The 5,971-nt window shown below is 38.0% G+C and overlaps 1 pseudogene; it reads right to left on the bottom strand.

Annotated features, from left to right (window-relative positions):
• Nucleotides 1-2,199: 2,199 nt before the first annotated feature.
• Nucleotides 2,200-4,418, bottom strand: LOC102498927 (biogenesis of lysosome-related organelles complex 1 subunit 5 pseudogene; annotated as a pseudogene).
• Between the last annotated feature and the right edge of the window lie 1,553 nt (nt 4,419-5,971).

The raw sequence follows: 5,971 nt of genomic DNA, 5'->3' as shown, positions 1-5,971 counted from the left end.
AGAAAAATGAAAAATGAACAAAGTTTCACAGACTTTTGAGACACGACCAAGCAATACAAAATCCATGTATTTGCAATCTCACAGGAAAGAAAAAGAGACAGAAAATATTCGAAAAAATAGTGCTGAAATCTTTTCAAATTTGGCTGAAAATATAAACTACAGATACAAGAAGTTAATGATTCCAAAGTAAGAGAAATATAGAGAAAACTACAGTTAAGCACATCGTTTCCAAATAGCTGTAATCCAAATATAAAGGTAAAATCTTAAAATAACAAGAGAAAATGAAAAAAGGAAATATTGATTTTTTTTTGCAGACTTAACATGAGAAACAACAGAAGCTAGGAGAAAATTGGGAGAAAAATAACCAAAATGATGAGAAATAAAAATTATAACCAGAACTCTATTCTGTAAAATTAAACACAAAATTTTGAGATAAGCAAAAATTGAGAAAATTTGTCATTAACAGACAGAGCAAGAAGTACTAAAAAAGCTCCTATAAGCGTTAAAAAAAAAAAGACATGAGAAGGTAATTCAATAAACAGGAAAGAAATAATGGACTCTAAAAACGATATGAGTATAAATATAAATGACTGTTTAAATACTTTTTATTAACTTTAATCACTCTTTCAACAAGCAGCCAAGAATGAAGCTTTGACAAGAGACCATAAATTTACACAAGGGAGCATTGTCAATTCTCTGTAGTTGCAATACTGAGATAATGCAAGAGAGTTGGATATTTTCTTTGTACTTTATTTTTACTGAGGAGCTTTAAAAGTTTTGAAAGATTTTCCATACTTCAAATTTGCTTGCTGTAAACACCTTGAAAATATTGCATTTACTTTTGCTAGGTTTATGGCAAACTTTTAAAACATCGACTTAGTTCTTCAACTAGACTGTTAAGGACAAAGTTTTGAAAGATCACAATGATGACAGAATTTGTACATTTCACCATACTGCACCTGCTTATGAGAGCACACATAAACAATACAAAGGCTTTATTTTTACCGTGCGCCGTCCGCCTAGTGGGAGAATACTTCCCGCTCACTCAGAGCCAGAATAGTGATATGCTTACAGAGGGACTCCTTGGCAGATTTTGCCGATTACTCAAACAGCTGAAACACGTATAGATGTTATCTTAAAAAACTTACCCACAGCAAGCCAGACAGAATAATGAGGTAAATACTGTGAGTAAGATTATGGGTAACTGGAAAGGCTAACATCAAAATATATATTTTTTGTTGGGAACCAGCAGTTAGCGTAATGGCTATGTCACTGGACTCACATGTAGTAGACCACGGTTCGCGTCCCGGACCCAGTGGCTTAAAACTCACGCCGGGTGCGTGTGTGCGCGTGCCCAAGATCCCGAGAGGAGAATGGAGGAGAAGGGATTGCGGCATGGCCATCCCCCCTGGGGGGTGATTTCTCGCTTTCTATCTCTATGTCTCTCTCTGTCTGTCTGGCAAGCGTATGCGCCCTATAGTGAAAACCTCTCAAAAAATATATATATATTTTGTTAAGTTATGTCTTAAAAACGGAAAATATTTAATGCTGGAAGGCCACCAAATTAACATGTATGTCCTGTTATCCAGGGAAGTACAGAGCCTGTTGCCTAACCGCCTAGCCTGCAGCCTTCTCCCCAGGTAGTTTGAGGGCTAACTTGACCATCTCTGCAGCAATTGATGATGTTTTCACTCTCACCTCCCTTAACTGTGATCCCTGCTCCAAGGACAGCTGCTATTTGTCTACATTCCTCCTGGAATAATACATGATATAGCCTTACAACAGCCAGGGAGGCTGTGACAGGCATCCATTATATGTAAGAACAAACTAATATTAACTCTGAATAAGAATAAATGGAATTGTCTTTCTAAGAGGCCTATATTTAAAGTTCTCTGAGCTAATCAGTGGGAAAGAGAGCCAAATCTAGTTAACAAAGAGTAAATGTATCCAATTTCCTCTGCTTTCTCCACATTCACATAACCTTTTGTAGGCACTTAAAACTAGAAAGATGTAGCACTCTTCTTCCATTAAACATTTAAGCAGGACTCATGTTTCCTTCTTCTGATACAAGAGTGCTATCGAATATATTCCTAAGCTTGAAGTGGAAGCTAAATGGTTTGGTGGAAATACGGGGAGGGGGCGATGGGGAAGTCAATGTTTCCTCATTAGCTTGTCATTACTGGGGCTCCGGAAGCTAAATGGTTTGGTGGAAATATGGGGAGGGGACGATGGGGAAGTCAACGTTTCCTCATTAGCTTGTCATTACTGGGGCTCAACTTCTTAAAAGGTTGAAAATTTCGCCTGGACCTTCTCCATCTCCTCATACTGGTTTTTGAATCTCTCCATAGCTTTTCTGTGCTCTTCATACACTTCGGCTCATTTGTTGGGTTGTTCCAACATAAAGTCCTCCCACTGGAGTATTTGGTGTTTCTCACCAGCTATTAAATGGTCATTATGAATCTTATTTTGTTCCTATTCCCTCTGTTGGAATCTATAGACTGAGGCATCAGCTGCTTGCAGTCTCAGGAGATCTTGGTCTAAGGTGTCTTGCATTGTTTCTTTACATTTGGGAAGAGTATGCTAATTTGTTTCACAGATATATTCTTCAAATTTTCAAGGACTTGCATTTATCGAAGACCATGTTTTTCTTCAAATTCTTTTACAAAATAATGAGTTTCACCCTGAATAATTGGTCTGTTATCCAAAAGAGCCTTGAATGAATTTCTCCAAGATCCTTGATAATGAGGCGCACTGAGCCCATAGTCCCCAGCAAGTGCCTCTTCTTGCCGCTGCCATCTGGGGCCACCTTCCAACCCACAGGGATCTCAGCCCCTCCCACTCATTCTGCAGCCCTGCTGCTTTAAATACTTCTTAATTTCTGAAAATATACAGCCACCATATGATCCAGCAATCCCATTACTGGGTATATATCCAAAGGATTTGAAATCAGTATGTTAAAGAGATTCTTTGCACTCTGGTATTCATGGCTGCATTATTATATAGTCAAGGTGTGGAAATAACCTAGGTGCCCATCAACAAATGAATGAATAACAAAAATGTGGCATATCTACTCCATAAAATACCATTCAGCCTTTAACAAGAACAAAATCCTCTCATTTGTAAAAATTTGAATCAACATGGAAGACATTATGTTAGGTAAAATAAGGCAATCAGAAAAAAACAATGAACTCATTCATGTGCAGAATCTAAAAATGTTGAGGTCATAGAAGCAGTGAGAAGAACGGTGGTTTCCAGAAGCTGAAGAGTGGAGGTATCAGGAGTATTGAGGAGCTATTGGTTAAAAGACACAAAACTTCAGATAGACGGGAGTAGTATATTCAAGAGACTCATTGCACAATATGTTGAGTACAGTTTTATTAGCATATTCTAAATTCTTTTCCTTAAAAACTGTAATAAAACCAACAAGAAAAAATGGAGACTTATATGAGCTAGTCAGTAACCTCAAATTGGCAGAGTGAACTTTCAGCAGAATGATTCTATTTGAATCATTTGAAATGTTTGATTAACAAACAGGGAAAAGAAAATCAGCATTCATTGATCATCTATCGTCTACCAGATGCTTTGCTTTCACTACTCATTTATAATGCCTGAAAGATAAGCATTATATTACCTTGTTTACTGAAGAAGAAACAGTTGTAAGGAGAGAAATATTGCTCTAATTCCCCAGTATCACAGCTAGTGGTAAAACTGGCATCCCAGGCTATTCTGGATCAATTTTCATGCTCTTTCCCTTATATCATGCAATTAAACACTAAAGCTTCAACCTGAAGGTCTAGTTCAAGCTATTTGGTATTATGCTCTAGGATCTACTTCAGACCAAAGCATAAGCGAAAATAGGATGTTGGATGTCTTAGTGACCCTAGCCTCAGGATGTTCCCTTAATTCCTTAAAAAGAAGTGAGAACACTAAGAAGACAGTGCCTAACTGGGAGTAACTATAGCAAACAAAAGTTTCCCATAGCAGAGATTGTGAGTAGACAATCCTCAGACAAGATTTTGCTGGGAGACTTTTCAAAAGATTTTTAGGAACAAAAAAACATGGAAAGAGAGAGATACAGTGGAGACAATGAGCAGGGGTAACCATATTACCATGGGAAGAATAATTATGCATGAGAGCTGATGTCATGCTAGTGGACAGAAATGACTAGACATGCAGGTGAAAGACAGTAAGGATTAGATGCCTCAGGGGAGGCCAATCAAGGCTCAGAGGTCACAGGAGGACTGACTGTCTTTACCAAGATATTATATGAGCTTTTTTCTTGCCTTCAAAGTTGAAACCAAGGCTGAACTTCCTTGACTACAGGTTTTCTGCTTCTAGACACAAATATGGGTTCATGACCAAAATGAATTTACTTTCAAATAAATAATTGTATTTACGTCTGTACCTTTAAAACCCATGATGTAAGCATTGTTATTTCCAGTCAGTTAATGAGAAAATTAGCACTCAGAGAAGTTAGATGTATTTTTACATAACTACAGAGCAACTAATTGGCATAGTTGAGGGCTTATTAGATATTCCTTTGCTCTAAAGCTCATTCTCCTTTCACCTCTGTGAGGCCTGACTTTTAATGGGAAAATAGTAAAGTAGTGTCCCTGTTTCTAGACCATGGTATTTATGGTATGGTTCTTGTTCTTGATTGCTGAGGGCACCCAGAGAGGTCCATAATGAGTGTAATTACAGCAGCAAGTCTAGTGTTACCAAAATTTCATGCAAGAACAACACATGCTGTACAATTGTTATATTTGGTGATTACTTAGTGAACAAGAACATCTCACTGAAAATGAATGTCAGTCCTGTTACTATGTAATTATTCTCTTCTACTCAAGAAAAAAGAATGGAGACCCTCCAGTCAAATTCAGCTTAATTTTTCATTACTAGTATTTTAATTGCCAGAATTAATGGTTACAAAATTATAATGAGATAAGAGGAATAAGGTCTAGTAGTGTACAGAATAGTAAGGTAATTATAGTTAACCATAATTTACTGTATATACCCAAAACAACTAAAAGAGGATTTTGAATGTCCCCAGCACAGAGTAATGCAGCTTAATTTTTTGAGTCAGAAGTTCATACAAAGTACCCTGTTGTAGGTGTCTTTATTTGGCAAATAAAAACCCAATGCATTCTTTCTTCCTTCACTGGGGGTGAAGGCACGTTCCCCCAGTGGGGTGATTAACTGTAGTATACAGTGTTATTTCAATCCAGATTAGTTCCCAGGGCTTGTCCAACTCTTTGGATTTTTGCCTTCTCAGAGGATGGGGTAGGCATATGTGGATGGACTCACTCTGTGCTACAGAGCCCAGGGAAGGGCAGATGTAGTTTTTTGGCTCTGGTCTGCCACTGTCTACCAGGCCCTTTCCTCATACAATGGGCTGATTAGGCAGAGCCCTTCACAGAAGGAGGAAAGTGATTATAAAGAACACGAAAAGTTTTATTATAAGAGTGACCATACTTTATTCTCTGGAAGAATCCGTATTCCATGTTTCTGTTCTAATTAATGCTCATGTTTACAATCATCAATACCTGAATCCCATTTATTGGTTTCTCAGGCATAACATTTTGGAAGGATCAGTTGGAGAAGGTGCAGATAAAAACAAATTATATGTTGTTCCTCACAAATCTTATCCCCTCTTCATAAATGGGATGAGTCAGGTGGAGTACCCTAGGCAGGTCTAATATTTTAATGTTCCTCAGCTTAAGTCCCTAAATATTTGTGCAGCATTAGTGTAGATGTCAGAAGGGGTGCTGTTGAGGAGGAAAGACAGAAAAATAGGACCGCCTGCTGGTGTTTACGGATTAGCAGCATGCACTTTCCTGAGCACTTCAGCTCAGGTTCCAAATGAGTCCACCTACACAGCAAAGCAAAGCTGGCCATCAACCACTGCAAAGTGAGAATCTGTCTTGCTGGCAATCAGACTGCAATGTTCCTAACAAAATTTGGTGTCTCCAAC

This window comes from Tupaia chinensis, unplaced genomic scaffold, assembly GCF_000334495.1.
Source record: "Tupaia chinensis unplaced genomic scaffold, TupChi_1.0 Scaffold000395_1, whole genome shotgun sequence".
In the NCBI taxonomy this organism is placed as follows: domain Eukaryota; kingdom Metazoa; phylum Chordata; class Mammalia; order Scandentia; family Tupaiidae; genus Tupaia; species Tupaia belangeri.
Note: the sequence above shows the minus strand (reverse complement) of the source record. Positions and strands in the feature narration are given on the sequence as shown.